Raw genomic sequence first — 22880 nt, 5'->3', positions numbered from 1 at the left:
TGGTGTGAGTTTCCTATATCAGCTAGGGTCTAGGAAATATTCTTGATATTTTAAAACAGAGAACTTAGTACAAAGAATTAGTCCCACTGGCACTGACAGAGCTGAGAAGCCTAAAGTGGGATCGTACAGCATCCCTGAGGTTAAGAGCAAGAAGCTACTATCACTGCCTAAGCTTAAGGGGCAATAGGATCCAGGGTCACCAAGCGGAAGCAGGCACCTCGGCAGGCCTTGCCACAAGAGCTGGGTTCACAGAAAAGACAGCCACTGCCACAGACAGTGCCTGAAGCAGAAGGAGAGGGGGAGAAATAGCCTGGATTCTCCGTTTCCTCCCCCTAGTCTTCCTTCAGAGCCTCCCACTGGCTGAATTGATGCAGAAACCAGAGGGCCAAGGAAGGTGGGGATGGAAATTCTCATGATACAGAATAGGACAGAGTAGGGCAGGGAATGGAGCCAAGAGCAAAACAGGCCAGGATTAGCACATAGCCTCAATTCATCTTCTTTCCACGGAAATGTCTTCCTTCTCTTCCACTTGTGAGTCTCTGATCCCGGACACTGGCCTCATCCAGGCTTCCTTGGCAGCCAGTTTCCAGTTTGGCACCATCAGTAGGTGGTGCAGTCAGAAGGTTGGGAGTAAGAGGAAAGGTCAGATTATTCTCCAGCCCCCCACCTCCCTGTAGGTGTCCCTCCCTGGTTACCAATCTGTCTGGCAGCCTCTTCTGCATGGTTTCCAGTCTCACTAGGATTCACTAGGAGTGAATCCTCTATTTCTGGTTTCTGGGTATCTTAACATCCCCTGTTGTTGATTCTTTTAATCCTGCCCATAGCAATGTCAACTATATCTTTTATTAGAGTCTCTTCAGGGGTGTCTGGGTGGCTTAGTTGGTTAAGTGTCTGACTCTCATTCTCAGCTCAGGTCTTGATCTCAGGGTTGTGAGCTCTGTGCTGGGTGTGGAGCCTGTAAGTAAGTAAGTAAATAAATAAACAAATCTCTTCATTTAAACAACTCAGGTTGCATTCTGTTTCCTGCCAGAATTCTGGCTGATACCCTGACCTACTGTATTATTTTTTTTTTAAGTTTTATTTATTTATTTTTGAGAGAGACAGGGAGAGCATGAGTCAGGGAGGGAGAGACAGAGGGGAAGAGAGAGAGTCCCAAGCAGGCTCCATGCTGTTAGTGCAGTGCCTGATGCGGGACTTGAACTCATGAACTGTGAAACCATGACCTGAGCCAAAATCCAGAGTTGGACACGTAACTGACTGAGCCCCCCAAGTACCCCTGTATTCTTTTCCCAACTCTTTGCAAGTGTTCTTCTTTCCTCTGCCTAGATCCACAGTGTGTATAGTGGGAAACGCATTGGCCATTGACAGACATGGTTTTATTTTTGATCCAGAATTAAACTGTGTTACTGGCTGGGAAAGTTACTTAACTGAGCCTCAGTTTTTTTGCCTGTAGAGTGGGAATAATGATGGGGATTGGCTAGATTAAATAAAATCTGTGCCTGATTGGTATATTCCAGGCCTCATCAGCCTGCTGTCACAGAACAAGTTCTCACATTCTTTTTTTTTTTCAATATATGAAATTTATTGTCAAAATGGTTTCCATACAACACCCAGTGCTCATCCCAAAAGGTGTCCTCCCCAATACCCATTACCCACCCTCCCCTCCCTCCCACCTCCCATCAACCCTCAGTTTGTTCTCAGTTTTTAAGAGTCTCTCATGCTTTGGCTCTCTCCCACTCTAACCTCTTTTTTTTTTTTTTTTTTTTCCTTCCCCTCCCCCATGGGTTTCTGTAAAGTTTCTCAGGATCCACATAAGAGTGAAAACATATGGTATCTGTCTTTCTCTGTATGGCTTATTTCACTTAGCATCACACTCTCCAGTTCCATCCACGTTGCTACAAAGGGCCATATTTCATTCTTTCTCATTGCCCTGTAGTACTCCATTGTCTCACATTCTTTTTATATTCCAATTTTTTTAAAGATTTATTTTCTTTTTTAGAGAGAGAGCACACAAGGAGGGGAGAGGGGCAGACTTCTAAGCAGGATCCAAGCTCAGAGCCCAATGTGGGACTTGATCCCATGGCCCTGGGATCATGACCTGAGCTGAAATCAAGAGTCAGATGGTCAATCGACTGAGCCACTCATGCGCCCTATATCCCAATTTTTATGGTGTGAATCCCCATCCTATTTGGCTGACGGAAGTTAATTCCCTTCAAAGTATCTCCAGTTATTTCTAGAAATTCTCAAAGAAGCTCCCTTGCTAACCTTTCTTTTGCAGTTGCCATGGATTTTTGCCCTGTTAATTTTCTTCCATCCTAGCTCCCACATGTCCAGCATCTGCTTGCAAGGCCACTTGCTGAGGCTTTGCCAAGGCTGAAGCCTTTCCAGGGCCACTGTCCATCATAAGAACACTGCCTATGCCAAAGTTGTTGACTCTCCGTGCTCTCAGAGTCTAGTCCTTGGAAGGCCTCCATATGGAGAGGAGGGGAGAATGGCCTCCCCTGCCTCTGAGCCAGATTAGCCCCAAACATGCAGAGCCTCTTGAAGTTCCCTTGACTAGTTCCTCACCTAGTTTCACATGAAAACAAAAACAACTCACAGAGGTTCTGGACCTTGTTTCCACCCTCTCTTCTAGAAGGAGATCATGGCCAGGCTGGAAGGGGAACAGATGCTTTGCCATCTGCTCCCTGCTTCCTTCCCTCCCTTCCACATCTGTCCACAAACCCTAAGCCCTCCTTCCTTTTCCATTTATTAAACCGAAACTTCTTTCTTCCTTCCTGCCTTCCTTCCTTTCTTTCTTTCTTTTCTTTCTTTTGTTTTTTTTGAGAGAGGGCGAAAGTGAGTGAGGGGCAGAGAGAGAGAGAGAATCCCATGAAGGGTGGAGAGAGAGAGAAGCAGAGAGGAAGAGAGAGAGAGAGAGAGAGAGAGAGAGAAGTGGGGCTCACTTAAAGCAGGGCTTGAGCTCTCCCCATATGGGACTTAAACTTATGAACTGAGATCATGACCTGAGCTGAAGTCAGATGTTTAATGACTGAGCCACCCAAGCACCCCTAAACGGAAACTTCTTTACATATCAGACATTGTGAAATGGAACAGCAAGGGTCAATTAGGGAGGTGAGGTCTGTATGCACTTCTTTATGAGCCAGAGACCACGCCAGTTACGTATGAATGATTCCTAGTAATATGAATGATTCCTAGTACAATACCTGGTACAGAGTGGATTCTCAGTAAACGGTAGATGCTATTATCATATAAATAGGAAATCCCATTTCCCGCTCTTGGTATACTGCAACTTCTTCAAGGTTACATTCAGACGTCATTGCTTACAAGAAGACTTGGTGTAATCTGTTTAGTGTGAAGTAATCTTTCCCTCTGAATTAGTTTCCTAGGGCTGCGGTTGCAAAGTAACAAAAGCTGAAAGGTTTATAACAACAGAAATTTCTCTCTCACGGTTCTAAAATCCAGGCGTCAGCAGAGCCGCCCCGATTCTGCTGTCTCCAAGGAAGCATGCTTCCTAGGCCCTTTGCAGATTCTGGTGGTTCTCCCAGCTTCTAGTGGTTCTCGCAGCTTCTGGTGGATCTCGGCAATCCTTTGTCCTTGCAGCCTGTGTCTGCATCACTGCAGTCTGCTTCCGCCGCCTCATCGTCACCTTCTTGGTTTGTCTCAGTTTTTATAAGCTCTTCTCCCTTCAAAGGACATCAGCCTAGTGGATCAGGGCCCACCCTTATGACCTCCTTTAACTTCATCATATTTGCAAAGACCCTATTTTCAAAAAAGGTTACATTCTGAAGTACTTGGAGGCTAGGATTTCAACACATCTTTTTGGGGAACACAATTCAATCCATAACACCCTCCAATAATCTAAATTCTAATAGCAACATTCATTTCTTTTTTTTTTTTAATGTCTATCATATTCTGGTTTGTTTTATAGTAATTGATCTTTTATCTCCCCTTACAACCCTGAACACTCCAAGGACAGAATGTATTTCTGGTTCACTTTTGTGTTCCTGATAGTACCTGCCTGGCCATAACAGGTTTGATAGTTTAATAAATGACTGGGCTCTTTTCCTGACTCATGACCAATCTATGACACTCAAGCATGCTGCTGCCTGCTTGGTATATGTATTTCTGAGTTCCTTGTGTTTTTGGCCCTTTGGCTGATTTCTTTTCTTGGAAAATATAAATTGGGAGGATGGTTTTGGCTGGCTGAAAGCTAGTTACTGCCTGCTTCAGGTGGTGAAATATTTATGTTTTCTGGGGGTGAATAGTGGGCTTCACTCTGCTAGGGAAACAATCTTGTTTGTCCCCAGTTTATGCCTCTTTTTCTTCTTTTGCATTTTCAGCATCCTGATGATGTCCTTAGTTACAGTTGCTATGGAAATATTGTAGTGTTTCCTGCAGTGTTGGGTGGTGTGGTGCCTAGAGCCCTCTTTAGTGCAGATTTATGATGATGCTCAAGCCGTGGGTTTCATTTGCTAGTTTTCTGACCTCATAACTGGTTGTCAACAGGGGAGTGATATGCCTTTATTTTTGTCCCCTGACTTGTTACATTGATTTTCTTTTTCATTGGTTCTGGAGTGCTCATCATCTTCTTAAATACTCAACCGATTATTTCACAGGATGTAATGACAGAGTCAGCCTGTCTTCTTATCATTGAATAAATCAGTAAACAGATGCAGTCTTTCTGATACTAATGCGGTGAGGGGTGATCTAGGCTGGTTAAAACACTCAAAATCTTTTAAGGATGTAGATTTTAAGGATAGAGACTGAGTAATAGGTGGAGGAGAGAAAAATCCAAGTCTGGAGACTTGGACTCTGATGTCTTTTGTCATTGGGAAAGTAATAGTAATGCATGTCCCACCTACTTGATAGGATTGTTGTAAAGATAACTTGATTAATGTCTACAAAAGCAATTTGTAAGCTATACAATGTTGTAAATGCTCTCAAATGCCATTGTGAATAACATCAGCTGCAATCTTAATAGTCTTGGCTCTGTCTTTGACCTGGGTGACCATGGGAAGCAACTTAATCTCTGGTGAAGACCTGAGTTGGCCTCTTTACTAAGCCATCTGGGCAAATCAGTGTTTAGGCCACTTAGCAGCATTTTCAAGGTCATCAGCTTCTGTGTGTTAACCTCTTCTATTCTTTCATCATCTTTTACTTTGGGGAGGGAAGGGATATATGATGTTAATTATCAGGCTATAAAGGAGCAAAAATCTTGATTTTTTTTGATGATCTTTCCCAAGTTCGTTAACATAATGCCTTGTGATGTATCTGTTGCTTGTTTGGTGTGTTGGCCTGTGCCATTATAATTTTGCTTCTCCAGAAAAATTTTTTGTAGGACTTTAGTTTAGGGTAGACACTCAGACACTTACTAGAACACATTTAGGCACGCAGACTTCGACAATTCCAGAGAACGTTTTGAATACATTTAGTGATTTATGTATTTCAGTTTTTGAAAATCTATTAATTTATTCTGGAGATGCTCCAGAAATTGATACCATTGTAATTAAACAGGATTCTTTATGAAGCATTTTGTGCCTGACCACTTCAGATACATATTCATTATGCAGCTTCTCTTGAAGCATTTTCAATTTGCTCATTTGGAGCAAATTTTGTGTGTTGAATGTAATTGGTTCCTAGACACTGACTCATTTTCCGAATACAAGTACACTTTTTTTTTTTTCCAATTGATTTTCTCCTGCCAGGATGTCGTCCAACTCTTCCTTAATGTCCTGTCAGAATATGGTCAGCTCATCATGAACAGGAAAGGGCTTCTTGCCCACTCTTACAAAAGTAGAATGAAGTCACGTATTTTGATTTTTAAATGATAATAAAAGGAGAATAAAAAAAGGAACAGTCAGAAACCTAACTAATTTTCAGGCTTAGGACTCTTATAAAGAGCTTAACCAGATGAGACACCCAAAAACAAAATCTGCAGTTTGCATGGTTTTGAGTGGAATGCATCAAAATTTCCATTTTGCTTTAAATATCAAATAGCTGTAATATGATTCAACATAAATAAACCAAGGAACCAAAGTTTTCATGGAAGACAGTAGCAATTTCATGTGGGCAGACAAGCATCTCAACACAAAAACTTGGCCATATGCTCAGGACTATTCCTACGTATTTAGATTTTTGGTGCAAATACCATCTTTGTCTCTAGAAAACAAACCCAGAAGGCCTACAGAGTCAATAATGAGGGACTCATTTCAGTAAAACGCCAATAACGTTGACCCTAAAAATATCAGAATTTTTAGTTCTACCTAATCTAATAATCACCTTGACAATTTTTGCAGTCATAGTTTCTGATGGGACTGAGCAAAGTGACCATTTGTTTAAGATGAAGTCCAGAGTTATTTAAGCATACAATAAATAGCAGAGATTTGATTCAACTTTATGGATAGTTCACCCAAAAAATGTTCCTCATGGGGCACCTGGCTGCCTCAGTCGGTGGAGCGTGCAACTCTGGATCTCGGGGTTGTAATTTTGAGCCCCACATTGGGTGTAGAGATTACTTAAAAATAAAATCTTAAAAAAAATTCCTCATGAATTGCCAAGGAAAGGGATGATTTGTTGCTGTTGAGTTATTTGGTTATTTGCCCTGATCTTCCATTTCAGTTTGGGTGTATATGTAGCCTTTACTAAAATAATATTTTGTAGGATAAAAACAGTTTATTCTGCCACAGCTCCTCTTCATTGCTAGTTCAAAACTTTGTCTTTAGTTTTTTCTTTTCAAAATTTTATGTATTTATTTTGAGAGAAAGGGAGAGAAAGAGAGAATGCATGTGCATGTGCATGGGGGAGAGGCAGAGAGAGAGAATTTCCCTGATGTGGGGCTCGAACCTATGAACTATGAGGTCATGACCTGAGCCAAAACCAAGAGTCCAACACTTAACTGACTGAGCCACCCAGGTGCCCCACTTCTCTTTAATTTTTGATTGGTGCCAGTTTGGAGCCAATCTCTTTAATTTTTTTTAATGTTTATTTTTATTTTTGAGAGAGAGACAGAGACAGAGACAGAGAGTGAGCAGCATAGGGGTGGAGAGAGATGGAAACACAGAATCCAAAGCAGGCTGTAGGCTCTGAACTGTCAGCATAGGCCCCCATGTGGGGCTTGAACTCATGAGCCATAAGATCATGACCTGAGTCGAAGTCAGACTCTCAACTGACTGAGCCATCCAGGCACCCCTTGGAACCCATCTCTTTAAGCCTCAATTTCTGCATTTGTGGAGTAGATATAATTAAAACCTCTAAAATAATATAAAGCTGTTGCAGTGATTAGTGAAATGGGGCAAAGTATTTAACACAGGGCCTCATATATAGTCAAAGCTCAAAAAATCTAAACTATTTTTTACTTTTACTGATAAAGATATGATCTTGGAAGTCATTAAACTTTTTGCGGTCTGGTTTCTTAGCTGTGCAAGAGGGTGTCTTGATATAAATCTGAAAATGCTGTTAGAATGAATACGGTGCTTTCACACACAAAGTGAATATAGAATTCAAGTAACCGGGATGCCTGGCTGTCTCAGTCAGTAGAGTGCGCAACTCTTGATCTCAGGGTCATGAGTTCAAGCCCCACGTTGGGTGTGGAGCCTACTTAAAAAGAAAAGAAAAAGAATTTAAGCAACTACCTTTATTAATTAAGACATGGTTTTACCTTATTGGTTGATGTATGCTTTGAAGGAGAACTTGATACACAAAGCTTTACTTTGCCTGGATATTATGGTTATTACCATTTTACCAGGGTTTTTTTGGTGTTCATTATCTACTACAATGTGCTAAGAGTTTGGGTGCAAGTAGTTTATTTGGGATGTGACCCTAGCAAGCATGATTAGGGAGTGGGAAAGTAATATTGACAAGAAAGGAATGTTATTATGGGAAACTTGATAAGCAGGTTGCTGTAGTGGTCAAGGGGGGCTCAATCCCACTGGTCCCTCTAAGAGACCTCAAAACCTGTTGGCTTTAACCAACCTCAGCCATTTAGCTCAACACTGTACATATCTTGTCAGTTTCTATGAGTATTACCACATGGAAGTTTGGGAAGCATTGCTACAAAGCTTGGTTGGTAGATATACAGAGACCAAGACTGGAGAAAGGAAAATTTAGTTAAGTAGTGGGGTTAGAAGATGTGAGGTCAGAAGTTGGAGGCTTATGGTCTTTGCGTACCTGAAAACTGAAAGGGAGGTTATCTCATTTGATCCTTGTAAGAATCATGTGTATTGGGATCTTTAGTTTTTCCCACAGCACCAACCAAACTATTTTACTGATGGGAAAAGGGAAGTTTCAGAGGTTTTGTTATTCACCACAAAGTAACTGCAAGTGCAAAGATTAGGACTTTGATGCGTTTGGTGTTGGATCCCATTCCCTTTTCTCCACTTCACACTGAACTTGTTCTCTCTCCCCAGAAGTGTTCAAGCAGAGACTGGTTGACTACTTGCAAACTGTGGGAGGAATTCCTATACCATGGTATAAAACCAGATGACTTTCAAGGTTTCTGCCATTCATGAATCCGTAAGTGGTCATAATGTTAGTAACAGTTATAGTGTTACAATAAAAAACAAGTGGAGACCAGTTTTGAAAATTCTCTGAGGAGACAAAACCAGTGTAGTCCTGTAGACAAAGCTTAATTTAGCTTATTTTGAAAGACTAACTTGACCTGAGTCATTTCTCGCTTACACCTCTGGAAATCACAAGCAAAACTTAAACTGTTTCCCCAAGTTGATATGAGGTATTCAGTGACCAATTCCCTGTCATTTAAGAAAATTCTCATATTATCACCAATCACTGTAAAATATAAAGTCCCTGCTTTCTCACTGTATAAGCCGCTTTATAACAATACCCCTGAGCCTCATTCCGTGTTTGGTTTGAGTGCTCCTGATTTGCCAGCTGCCTTTTTGGTGCACGCACTATAAATTTTTACTAATTACTACTTTGGCGATTCACTGCTTTTACTTCTGTTATTTCTGAACTTTTAACACATGCTAAGCCATCAATTCTTCCTATAATTTAAGAATTGTTTATTTCTTAAATTCAGAATTTAAGTTCTTGCTTATCTTAATGGACATTAACTGTTTTTGAATTACCTCTGACTTGATACTAATAAAAATGGCTTGTTAATTGTTTAAAGCACTGATTATTAGCTATTCTCTTTAATTAGACTGGAATGTGCTGTTTGAATCAAGAATAGCTTAGGCAACCAGAGGCGATTAAAATGATCAAGCGTGAGAAGGTTGTAAATTAAAGGCTAGAAATGGAAACGAAAATGAAGCCCAGATATTGAAAATGCAGAAGGGCAGATTATATTGAACTGTATCACAGGAACGATCTAAGACTTCATGCAAAATGAAGGGGCTGTTGAGCTATATGAGGAGCATATGGAAGCAGGAGCAAAATCAGCTTTGTCTATGCAGTGTTGTCTGGGCTTTAAGAGAATAACAGCACTTGTTTCTGGTTTTGCAATTTCAGTGAGATTTAGAATAAGCCTATGAACACTGTTAACGTGTTGGGGGCAGAGAAAGATTCTATGAATTATGTAAATTGTCACTTCAGTCGAGAGGCCCCTGTTGGCTCACATTAACTCCTTGGTCTCAAAGAACTATTGGTTTCTTTCATATTAGGAATGTAGCCAGAATGCCCACTAGGTGGTGCTCAAATTACTGTATGGAATTACGTGACCTCTAGTGGGCTATAAGGACATTAAATGTTAGAACCAAAGAGCAGAACATATTCTATGCTTTGAGCCTCAGGACATGAGGTTTTCACATATTGAGAGATCATGGCTTTAAAATATATATATAATGGGATATCAAAACATCTATGCACAAAAGGTGAAAAAAATGCTACCTCATAGTCAAGGTTAACACTGTTGGTAGGAAAGTGGATTTTATTCAGTATTTTTTTTCTATTGAGCTGAGAATGATTGTAATACAGTAGGTTCTGGGAATTTATGAAGATTTCAATTTATGTTACCATGTATTTTGCCTACCAACACTGTTAAGAACCTGTTTTTCCACATTTATACAGTTTTTCAATGTCATCTCCAAAATGGAAAGATGTGGATTGATAACTCTGAAAAGCAATGATTTGGGGGGAAGGCGGGGGGGGAGGGTGTGGAGGGGAAGGCAAGCAGAATGAAATGCCAATTGCTGAGGTAAGGAAGCAAGGCTAGAGTTAATTTTTTTAATGTCAGGAGAGGGGCAGAGAGAGAGGGCTCCAGGCTCTGAGCTGTCAGCCCAGAGCACTATGTGGAGTTCAAACTCACAAACTGTGAGAGATCATGACCTGAGCCAGTTGAGCCACTCAGGTGCCTGGAAGCAAGGCTAGAGTTAAAAGTAGATGCTGTTACAATTGGATGGTTTCAGACTACCTAAGGCACAATTCTTTCTCTCTTTCTCTCTCTCTCTTCCTTCCTTCCTTCCTCCCTTCCTCCCTCCCTCTTTCTTTCTTTCTTTCTTTCTTTCTTTCTTTCTTTCTTTCTTTCTTTCTTTCTTTCTTTCTTTCTTTCTTTCTTTCTTTCTTTCTTTCTTTCTTTTTCTTTCATCTCTACCCCTAATGTGGGACTGGAACTCATGACCCTGAGATCAGGAGTCCCATGCTCTGCCAATGGAGCCACCCAGGTGCCCCACCCAGGCCACCTGGGTGGCTCAGTCAGTTAGGTGTCCAACTCTTGATCTCAACTCAGGTCTTGGTCTCAGGGTCATGAGTTCAAGTCCTGCATTGGGCTCTATGCTGGGTGTGAAGCCTACTTAAAAAAAAAATAGTCCCCCCACCCCCACCCCCACCGCCATACCTTGTTCTGGATAAATCCAGATATTGTTTTCTACAGTCTACTCTTGGGCTGCTGATAGCTAGAGGAATATCTTATAAGAGGACATCTTGGTGCTATTACAAAGTCAGATTTTGGACAGATGGTAATTTTAATTCACTGCCAACCCAACACAGCTCCTACTCCTGAGCTACTCAGTTCCTGGGTCTGAGGTGGCTACCTCTGCTGGAGTCCTCATGAAAAAGCAAATTGGACTTTATCTCCAAAGGCCAAATGAACCCCCCCCCCTTCACTCTTGCCTAAAAGGTAACAAAAATGTCCAAAGCAACAGTTGTCATAATAGCAAAAATTTAAAACCTCACATTAGTCATAAAATGCATTAACCAACGGTGATATATTTATACCATGGAATACTATATAACATAGCAGTGATAAAAAAGGAACTAGGGCTCCATGTTTCCAAGTGAAAACAAGCAAGTAGCAGTGGTGTACCTGAATATGGTATAATGAATAAAAAGTTAAAAACTGTCAAACCACACTGTATATATACATATATATAGACATATGTAGTAAAGCAAAGCATAGTAGTTACTTTTAAGAAGGGAAGAGCATGGGTGGGGACACATATATAGGGACTTCAATTTTAACTGTAATATCTTTTTGTGAGCTGAATGGCGGTAGAGGCACAATCATGATGACATTATACTTTTTTGCTTGTCTCAAATAATTAAGAGAAGAACGGGAGGTGAAGAGGAGGATGAGGAGGAAGAGGGGAACCAAAAGAAAGGAGACAGGAGAGGAAGAGGAAGAAGGAGAAGACAACTCAAGGGATCAGGAATGGGAACTTGCAGGCCAGTGAGTTCCAGGAGGTATGTGATTTTAGTCAAGAGGTTATCACCACAGGGACACCTGGCTGGCTCAGTCAGAAGAGCATGTGACTCTTGAGCTCTAGGTTGTGAGTTCGAGCCCTATGTTGGGTGTAGAACTTAAAAAAACTTAAAACTTAAGTTTTAAGTAAAACTTAAAAAAGAAAAAAGAGGTCACCACCACAGAGACTTAGTGCAAAAAGAGGGAACACTGAGAGGATGAATCTGAGGTCAGTGTGTGTGACTGCTAGGAAAATCAGATGATATAGAAAGGACAGAAAGGCACCCTTTCCAATGAAGCAGATCCATTAATTCATTTATTCAACATATTGACACAATGAAGCAAATAAGAAACAAAAAACAAAAAACCAAAGACTCTGTATTCACTCAGTAATGGTGTTTTGTGCTTACTACTTGCCAGGCACTGTGCTGGGCACCAGGAGCATGGCCTGAAGCATCCATTAAAGACAGTAGGTTGTGACTGCTTAGAGTGTTTGTTCTACCCAGAGGGGTGAAATGATGGTTTGTGAAACCTAAGCCCAACTCATTGAGGGCATGTTACTAGAGGTTTGGCTTCCAAGATGATTTAAAATCATGTTTCCAAGTCCTGTCTTAAGAGGCACTTGAGCTTGTAAAGATTTTAGATGGGGGAAGCCACACATTAAAGCTGGAAAATTTTACTGCTTACTTTACTGGTCTCTCTCTCTTTTTAAATTTCTGGAAACTGCATCCCCTAGGTCTGGGAGGAGAAGGAAATCCCTGGTTCACCCCTTTTCAATTCCCGCATGGGGTAGATTGCTTTTAAACTGTAGGGAAAGAGCTTAAGAAGTTGCTGTCAGCATTTTGAACTCTTTTGGGTCAGTAACTGCAGTGCCCTGGGGAGAATTCAGGAATTCAGGGCTGCTGGATCAGTCCATGCCAGGCTGGTACAGCCACTCTCTTTGTGGAGAGCTGTATGACTAGATTGAGACAAGTTCCTCTTTGCATATAGAGGTTTAGGGGAAGGTAGGTTGGGGTGGGCTAGAGGGAACATAAAGTAGTGAATGGGATTAGTGTCATTCAAAACATGTTTGAGGCCCTACTCTGTGCCAGCACTGTGCTAGGCTCCGAAGTGGAAAATAAGAGAGTTCTCACAGACAAGTGACTGAGAGCGATTAATGTATGGTACACGCTAAAAGTAGGCAAAATATGATACTATGGCAGTATGGATTGAGTGGAGGCAAGCATGTCCTGAGCTGAATTCTGAGAGAGTAGCCCTTAAACAGGGGAAGATTTGGGGAAAGGGCCATCCACATTGAGAACAGCCTACATGGACCAGGTAGGCTGGAGGCCTGTAAGTGGTTCAGAATGATTAGAAGGGAGGAGGGCAAGAGGTGAGGCTGCAGAGAAGGGCAGAGCCCAGATATCATGCCCCTCGCCTACCATGCTGAGAAGTCTAGACAGCCCCCTCAACACTCCACAGAGACATTGAGGAATCTTAAGTAAGACGGTGAGTATTTGAAAGGGGGTTGGGGGGCACATGGGCAGCTCAGTCGGTTAAGCGTTCCATTTTGGCTCAGATCATGATCTCACAGTTTGTGAGTTCAAGCCCCACATTGGGCTCTCTGCTGTTGGCGTGGAGCCCACTTCAGATCCTCTCTCCACCTCTCTTTCTGCCCCTCCCCCACTTGTGTTTTTCTCTCTCTCTCAAAAAGATATAAACATTTCTTTATATTGTTTCTTTAATCTTTGTATTTTTTCTTATGAAATTGAAAAATTCTCTGGGGCGCCTGGGTGGCTCAGTCGGTCGGGCGTCCGACTTCAGCTCAGGTCATGATCTCGCGGTCCCTGAGTTCGAGCCCCGCGTCGGGCTCTGTGCTGACAGCTCAGAGCCTGGAGCCTGTTTCAGATTCTGTGTCTCCCTCTCTCTCTCTGACCTTCCCCCATTCATGCTCTGTCTCTCTCTGTCTCAAAAATGAATAAACGTTAAAAAAATAAAAAAAAAAAAGAAAAATTCTCACTGAAGAAAATTTGGAGGTTATAGAAGGGCATAAAGTGAAAACGTAAAATCAACCTTTAACTCCACCACACAGATAACCCTGGCCAATATATTGGTATATCTGGTATATAACTTTTTACATGTTTGTGACCATTTTATGTATAAGACTATATTTTGCTTTTTTCCATTAACATCACCTCCTAGACATTTCCCTACTCTATATTCTTTTTGTTAACAAATATTAAAATTTGCAATTATTTTAGATTTACAGAAGAGTTCCAAAGACAGTGCAAGAAATAGTTCCTGGGTGTCTGCGACCTAGCTTTCCCTCATGTTAACAATTTACTTTCTCTGTCTCATCTCTGTCAGAATATACTTACTTCTATCCTATTTCCACTAACTAACCTGGAAAACTGACCTGTAGTGTTCTGAGTCAGTGGACATTCCCAGCCTGAAGCAGGGGGCTACTGAGTTACAGTGCATTGACCTGGAGAAGTGGGAATTCTGGGTCAAAGAAAGCAGAGAATCTTGAGTCAGGATGTGCTCCTGGGCAGATGGGACTCTCAGGACCTTATGGCTTAACTTACCTATGGCAGCAGCTTTGGGCACTACTTCCAGAGGAGTCCTCACTCCCTAAGATAGTTACAAGTGGTTGGCAGGTGCTTCTCCTTATGTTCTAAAAGAGTATTAAAGCTGAGTTTCTGCGTGATCTAGACCAGTTTAACCCCGAGTCTGATCCAACATTTACTGGCATTGCTCAAAGTCAATACTGAATGATTTGTGCTCGGTTCTAAAGTACTCAGTTAAGTCCCATGGTCCTCATAGATCATCTGAGGGAAACATCAAGTACTGGCAAAAGCCACCACTAATGATAGGAGAAACTACCCCAAGCCTCATTCCTAGACCCTGTGCTTGTTCCTTTTCATTATCGGAAGTGCTTTCTTCCTTTAAAAAGCACTCTTGAGGGGTGCCTGGGTGGCTCAGTCAGTTATGCGTCAGACTTCAGCTAAGGTTATAATCTCGTGGTGGGTTGAGTTTGAGCCCCGTGTTGGGCTCTCTGCTATCAGCGCAGAGCCTTGTTTGGATCCTCTGTCTCCCTCTCTCTCTCCCCCTTCCTCCTCAAAAATAAACATTAAAAAAATCACACTTGATACTTATTTGTCCTATCTTAGGACCATCTTCAGGTTATGCCATTCATGTGTGTGTGCGTGTGTGTGTGTGTGCATGTGATCTGTGTGTTTCTCGTTTTCTGCACATTTTTGAGAGTAAGACAGTATCTTCTTCACTTTTGCAGACTGCACAGTGCTCACCATGCTATCTTGCTATTACATGGTAAATACATTTTTTTCATTTAAACATTATTTCTATACTCTTTCCCTCAGAGAACTCACAGAGTCTTTCAGTTTTGTCTGCTTTTAGTATGCACATTTTGGTGCTTATCTCCAACTGTTTCCTACATAGTTCTACTCCAATAATCTAATTTCATTGCAAATTACAAAAGGCTAAAATAAAATGCCCACTCCCCTCCGCACCCAGCCAGTCTCTTCCTGTGATGAGCTGAAATGTGTCCCTCCAAAATTCAAATATTGAAGTCCTAACTCCCAGTGACTCAGAATGAGACTGTATTTGGAAATACGGTCTTTAAAGAAGTGATTAAGGTAAAATGAGGTCCAATGGGTGGGCCATAATCTCCTTTGCTCGTTGTCCTTATAAGAAGAGAAGATTGGGACATGGACAGGGACAGAGGGAAGACTGTATGAAGACATAGGGAGAAGGTGGTCATCCACAAGCCAAGGAGAGGCCTCAGAAGAAACCAACGCAGGCAACACCTTGATTTTGGACTATTTGCCTGCAGAACTGTGAGGATATAGATTTCTGTTGTTTATGCCCCCAGCCTGAGTCTGTGGTACTATGTTATGGCATCCCAAGTAACCTAATGGACTTTTTTTTTTTTTTTTTTTTTTACTAATACATTTTCTTTATCTGAAGTATAAACTGGCTTTCCCAATGTTCCTCCATATTTCTGCACTTACCAGAATTCTCTCAGGCATATGTATTTGGAAGTCTCTTTTCTAATACTCTCAACCCATTTTATCATCACTAAATATTTGTTTTGCTTTCTTTCTTTCCCTTTACTGGCAGTGCTGTTATTCTAGTCCACTCATTGTTGATTCTTTTTGTTTTGTTCTATTTTGTTTTTAAGTAGGCTTTATGCCCAATGTGGGGCTTGAACTCATGACTCTGTGATTAAGAGTTGCATGCTTTTCTGAGTGGGCCAGCCAGGGGCCCCAAAGGTGATTCTTATTGAATAGTCTCAGCACATTTTTCTTTATATACAGATTTCAGTATCAGATTTTTCTTTTATGATATGGTCCTATATGTACTCTGAGTACCACTCATACCGAATGATTGACAATTTGACCATGACTTTTTATTGTTACCTCTGTTGGAAATGCCCCTTCTCTTCTCCAAGGCCTAGCAATTTGTGGATCTAGACATAAAACTATATGCCTTCTTTTCTTTTTTTATTTTAAAGTTTATTTATTTTTTCTAGTAATCTCTACACCGAACATGGGGCTTGAACTCACAACCCTGAGATCAAGAGTCACACGCTCTACTGACTGAGCCATCCAGGCATCCCCAGACAACAAATCATGGGGTTGCCTTCCCTATGAATGGCCCTGCTTAAGAAGAACCATGGAATTTGTTTCATGAAGATAAGAGGGGCAAGGGGCAAACTTTCTCTGAAGGAAGATGTCTGAAGATGAAGAGAGTTGAATCCAAAAGTAAAAAGTTCTATTTAGGAGAATATTTCAGCTAATGGCCATTGAGAAGCCTGTGGGTAAATTTATTTTCCTTAAATGTTCAGAGGTCAGATAAGATAAACCAGCTGCACTTCACTGCAAGCAATATTGCCAAGTTTAGTCTTCGACTTTAACTTTTGGCAGATATGTTTGGACGCTGTACAGCTCGAAAAGCTACTAATCAGATGGTTTAAGTGTGTGTTGTTAAAAGTCAAAGATGAGTCTATATTCTGATTTTAAATAGTTTTTGTCTGTTTTTCATTGCCCATGTAATATATGCACACAGTTTTGGTGTGCCTAGCTGAAATGGTACCACATATAGAGAGTAAAAATAAGTCCCTCTGTCCATCACCACTCATCCACTCAATCTCCATCTTCCATAAGTAAACAGCACAAAACAAAGATTGAGTACAAATAAGTTATCATTATTTTTTTTCAACGTTTATTTATTTTTTTTTGGGACAGAGAGAGACAGAGCATGAACGGGGGAGGGGCAGAGAGAGGGGGAGACACAGAATCAGAAGCAGGCTCCAGGCTCTGAGCCATCAGCCCAGAGCCTGCCGCGGGGCTCGAACTCACGGACCGCGAGATCGTGACCTGGCTGAAGTCGGACGCTTAACCGACTGCGCCACCCAGGCGCCCCAAGTTATCATTATTAAAACATTGCAGACTTGGGGTACTTGGGTGGCTCATTTGGTTGGGTGTTCAGACTCTTGATTTTGGCTCAGGTTATGATCCCAGTGTTGTGGAGTCGAGCCCCACGTCAGGGTCTGCACTGAATGTGGAGCCTGCTTGGGATTCTGTCTCTTTCTCCCTCTGCCCTTCTCCTTTGCTCGCACGTTTTCTCTGTCTCTCTCCAAAAGAAAATTTAAAAAAATTGCAAACTAGGGGTACCTGAGAGGTTTAGTCGGTTAAGCATATCACTTCGGCTCAGGTCATGATCTCACGGTTCGTGAGTTCGAGCCTCACATCATTCTCTGTGCTGGATAGCTCAGAACCTGGAGCCTGCTTCAGATTCTGTGTCTCCCTCTCTGTCTGCCCCTCCACTGTTGAGGCTCTGTCTCCATCTCCCTCTCTCTCTCAAAAATAAGCATTAAAAAAAAAGTTAAAAAAAATTGCAAACTCAAAAAGTTTATAGAGATTGATCACATATATATATATATATATTTATATATAAGCATATATAAATGTATATAAACATGCATACACATAAAATAAACTTTAATTATTTATGTATATCCATTAAAAACACATGGAGGGGGGTGCCTGGCTTATTCAGTTGGTAGAGCATGGAACTTTTGGTCTCAGGGTTGTAAATTTGAATCCCATGCTGGGTGTAGAGATTACTTGAAAAAAAAAAAAAAGACAGTTAAAAATACATAGAGGGAAGGGTGCCTGGGTGGCTCAGTTTGGTTATCTGACTCTTGATCTCAACTCAGGTCATGATCTCATGGTTTGTGAGATTGAGCCCCATGTTGGGCTCTGTGCTGTTGGCACAGAGCCTACTTGGGATTCTCTCTCTACCTCTCTCTCTGCCCCTCCCTGCCCTCAAAATAAATAAGTAAACTTAAAAAAAAATACATGGAGGGAAATACAAAAAAATTAACAGTAATTATTTCTAAGTGGTAGAGTGTTAGAATTTTTTTTACTTTATTTGTCACATTTTATACTGATCTCCACAATAAAGATATATTTCATAATCAGAAAAAAAGATATCTTCATTTTTTGTTTTAAAAAATTAGCAGAATTCCAGTTTTACTTTACCCGTAAGTCGTCTATTTAAGAGTTGTTGTTTTTTTTCTCCGCCAGCTGGTGAGAGGAAATGCTGCCAACATTTTTGGTGCCAATAATTACTTCTACATATCAAATACATCTATATTCTGAAGCAAGATAATCTTTTATAAGCAAGAATTAGATTTTATAACAATTACAATTCAGATAGGGAATATCTGATCCGATGCCTAGAGGTTTAACCAGCACCAGACCACTATTTTATTTTGGAGTGAATTAGTCTGCACTAATTTTATTAAAAAAAAAAGAATCCTAAATGTCTCTTCTGCCAAAGGAAATATTTGGCATGAGAAAAGGCCAGTTTTATACTTGATTGATAGCATATTGTGATTTAATGAGTTAGAATTATAGTCTTTAGCTTTGTTCTTAACAAACTGACTGATTTTAGAGAAAGAAAAAGAAAGTGCAGGGAGGGGCTAGAAGAAAATACAACATTTCCAGGCACTGACAGTAGAACTGCTTAAAATAGCTTCTGAGTGGCAAATCCTAATTGCCCAAGTCCTGATGTTTAGCTCCATGTGAACAGGTGCACAGGCACCTTAAGTCCTCATTTGCAAAACTGAGTGCATCATCTTCTCCCTACACATCTGTCCTCCATTCGTTGGTTCCCCGACATGAGAGTAAAACCTTCCTCCCCAAGACCAAGATTAAAATAATCTCTAAGTCTGGGTGGGAAGAATGGAGGAATGGGCACAACATCTTCCCCTGGAAAGACACACTCCTGCCAAAATTCCATAATTTGAATTTCATCATGAGGAAACATGGGCAGTCGACAGAATAACTGGCTAGCATTCTTCAACAGTATCAAGGACGTGAAGGACAAAGGAAGGCTCAGGAACTGTCCCATATAAAGGAGACTAAGGAAACATGGCAGCTAAATGTACTGTGGAATCCTGGATGACACAGAAAGACATCAGTGGGACAATGTCTTTGGGGTCAGCTGATGAAGGGAAGGTCAATAGGTAATTTTTGGTGCTATTTTATACTGTTTTGTAAGCCAGTTATTTCAAAGTGAAAATTTTAAAAATTTAAACATCATTAAAAAAAATACCAATTTGCAGAATGGTACCCCATGCTAACAGAATGACAATACTGAAGAAACGAGGAATGGACATGTACACCTGGTTTAGGAATGCTGGTTCATGCAGGGCACATGGGGAGTTGACCCTGGAAAGTGGGGCTAGAGTCAGATGTGAGAGGGGTTAAATGTCACCCTGGAGAGCAAAATTTTAACAGCTAGAAGATTGGGCTTTTGTGTAAAGGAGTGGATTCCCCTTCATTCTCTCCCTCCAGATTCTGAGAGGCATTTGATTTTTTTAAACAACAAAAATTGTGAATGCTATTGTTATTTTCAGTTGTGTAAGATGACAGTCAAGCCTAACATCATGTACAGAAAATGCATTTTGGAATAAAACATATGTGTAGTAAAAAAAAAAAAAAACAACACCAAAATCTGAATCATTTTGATTCTACATTCTCCCCCCTGCCTCCTCTCTCCTATTCTCCCATGCCCCATTTGTCACTTGCCAATTCTCTTTCTTTTTTTAAGTGTTTATTTAAATTCCAGTTAGTTAACATACAGTGTAGTATTAGTTTCAGGTGTAGAATTTAGTGATTCAACATTCTCAACACCCAGTGCTTATCACAACAAATGCATTCCTTAATCCCCATCACCTATTTAACCTATCCTGTCACCTACCTCCCCTCTGGGAACCATCAGTTCTCTGTAGTTAAGACTGTTTCTTGGTTTGCCTCTGTTTTTCCCCTCTTTATTCATTTGTTTTGTTTCTTAATTTCCATAAATGAGTAAAATCATATGGTATTTGTCTTTCTCTGACTTACTTCGCTTAGCATTATACTCTAAGCTCCATCCATGTCATTGCAATTGACAAGATTTCATTCTTTTTGATGACTAAGTAATATTCCATTGTATATATTTACCACATCTTCTTTATCTATTAATCAGTCGATGGACATTTGGGCTCTTTCCATAATTTGGCTATTTGATAATGCCAGTATAAACATCGGGGTTCATGTATCCCTATGAATTAGTATTTTTGTGTCCTTTGGGTAAATACCTAGTAGTGCAATTGCTGGATTGTAGGGTAGTTCTATTTTTAACTTTTTGAGGAACCTCCATACTGTTTTCTACAGTTGCTGCATCAGTTTGCATTCCCATCAACAGTGTAAGAGGGTTCCCCTTTCTCTGTATCCTCGCTGACACTCATTGTTTCTTGTGTTGTTAATTTTAGCTATTCTGACTGAATGAGGTGATACCTCATTGAAGTTTTGGTTTGTACTTCCCTGATGATGAGTGATGTTGAGCATCTCTTCATGTGTCTGTTGGCCATCTGGATGTCTTCTTTAGAGAAGTGTCTATTCATGTCTTCTATATGTGAAATCTATATATGAAATCCTTTAGTGAAGGGTTAGGGTGATTTCAAAAGGACTGTAGAGGGGCACCTGGGTGGCTCAGTTAGTTAAATGTCCGACTTTTTTTTTTTAATTTTCTTTTTTTTGAACGTTTATTTATTTTTGGGACAGAGAGAGACAGAGCATGAACGGAGGAGGGGCAGAGAGAGAGGGAGACACAGAATCGGAAACAGGCTCCAGGCTCTGAGCCATCAGCGGAGAGCCTGACGCGGGGCTCGAACTTACGGACCGCGAGATTGTGACCTGGCTGAAGTTGGACGCTTAACCGACTGCACCACCCAGGCGCCCCAAATGTCTGACTCTTGATTTCAGCTCAGGTCATGATCTGACAAAGTGAAATTGAGCCTGGCAACGGGCTCTGGGCTGACAGTGCAGAACCTGCTTAGAATTCTCTGTGTCCCTCTCTCTCTCCATTTTCCCTGCTCATGCTCTCTCTCTACCTCTATGTCTCTCTCTCAAAATAAATATACATTTTTTGAAAAAGCACTTTACAGTAGAGGAGGGACAAGTGTTAAAGTTTTAGCCAACTTGCATTAGGAGGCAAGTCCTGCATATACTTCCTCCACTTTGGATGTGGCTTACATTTGCACCAGCACCCTGTGCTCCCCTTACTCCCACATGTACCTCAGGTATACTTCATGTATCTTGGTGCAGTAACCTCAGCTTCCCTGGGGAAATTTCAGTCCCTGTGCATAAGAGAAGATTTAGATCAGAATGACTCTCTGGGCTTCAGATCTAGGTGGATGAGGTGGGTGTGTTTAAACTGGCTGTACATTGCTGTTCTGTCGTGTGTGTGTGTGTGTGTGTGTGTGTGTGTGTGTGTGTGTGTTGGGTCTGGTGACTGGGTAGTCCCTTGAGTGTGGGTTCATGTATATCTTCTACTTAAGAGTTCAATCTTCCCTCTGGTAAGAATAATGAGGTTGTTGGTTTCTTAATTGGCTGACAATAAATGAGTACATTCCTCAAAGACATTAATTTTTCTGGATAAATCTTGATTTAAACATGTATTGCTATTTTCCCTACTAGCATAGTTCTGGTTCTGCCTTTAGACACAATAGTCCTATCATCATGCTGAGATGCAAAGTTTCTTTCTAAATTTGCTCTGGGGGAAACAGCTGCAACACAGATAAATTTTACTGGTTGATCTCTGCCTCAACTTGTGCAAGGTAGTAATCTTTATTAAAGTATCTTGATTTAAAGGATGCCCCTCTTGGGGCACCTGGGTGGCTTGGTTGGTGAAGTGTCTGACTCTTGGTTTCAACACAGGTCATGAGCCTGCTATTCATGAGCTTGAGCCCTGTGTTGGACTCCATGCTGACAGCATGGAACCTGCTTGGGATTCTCTCTCTTCCTTTCTCTCTGTCCCTCCCCTGCTTGCTCTCTCTCTCTCTCTCAAAATAAATAAATAAATAAATAAACTTAAAAAATAAAAAAAAAATAAAGGATGTCCTTCTTATCAAAAGGTGAGAAGGAGGGTTACTGGTTATCTTTGCCATTTTACTATTAATGTTGGTGTGAGAGAAGCTGATTTCAGAAAAATAGGCAGTTTCAAACACCTGATATTTTAGGTGTTTTTTTGCACAAAGGTCTTTGTAGCAAGGAAACAAAAGTAATATCTGACTACCCTAAGCACAGGATAGCCGTGGCTGCAGTTCCTGGTGTGGCTAAGATCCCTTTTCTAAGTTTTACTACCCTTCCTTCCTCTTCCATTAAAGGCTGCTGCCTGAAGTGAGATTCGTGTTGGCCCTGAATGCAGATTATTGTCAGGCATGGTAGTCTTAAGAATGGGAGAAGTAGCCCTAGAAACCTCATACCTGATGATGAAATGATTAATCTTAAGAATAAAGTGGAGAAAGCCTGCCAGTCAGAACCTGATTTCCTGCACATGGGCACTACCAAGAAGGAGTTCACAAAAAGATTTTGTGGATTGTTGATTATATGCGTGTTGAGGTCAGGAATGAGTTAAGACTGAATCCTGATGCAATTCTGGTTCTATTTTCCTTTGTCTTTTCCATTGTACCCACCTAAGTACAGAAACTTCAGAACATAATCCCAGTTATGGCTAGAAGTTCAAAACTTAAGATAGGACTTTCAGTCCCAATCCTTAGGGGTCACAAGGTTCTTGCTTCCAAATTTGAACTGATTTCATTTCCAAATTTGAAACATCAAATATGAAACATGGCCTTACCTGCACCTTTTATGATGCGAATACAAACTTCCTTAGGAAAAAAACTCACTTA

The 22880-nt window shown here is 40.9% G+C and overlaps 1 long non-coding RNA gene across 1 annotated transcript in view; it reads left to right on the top strand.

The window, feature by feature from the left end:
- The window catches only part of LOC113598514 (uncharacterized), a 32650-nt gene extending 20712 nt beyond the window's left edge, over positions 1–11938 (top strand). Inside the window, exons 2-3 of the long non-coding RNA XR_003419139.2 lie at positions 8409–8514; positions 11501–11938. This is a non-coding gene — a long non-coding RNA (uncharacterized LOC113598514). The remainder of the gene's footprint in view (positions 1–8408; positions 8515–11500) is intronic.
- The last annotated feature ends 10942 nt before the right edge of the window (positions 11939–22880 follow it).

The sequence above is a fragment of the Acinonyx jubatus genome, chromosome B2 (genome assembly GCF_027475565.1).
Source record: "Acinonyx jubatus isolate Ajub_Pintada_27869175 chromosome B2, VMU_Ajub_asm_v1.0, whole genome shotgun sequence".
In the NCBI taxonomy this organism is placed as follows: domain Eukaryota; kingdom Metazoa; phylum Chordata; class Mammalia; order Carnivora; family Felidae; genus Acinonyx; species Acinonyx jubatus.
This window is presented reverse-complemented; position numbering and strand designations above follow the sequence as displayed.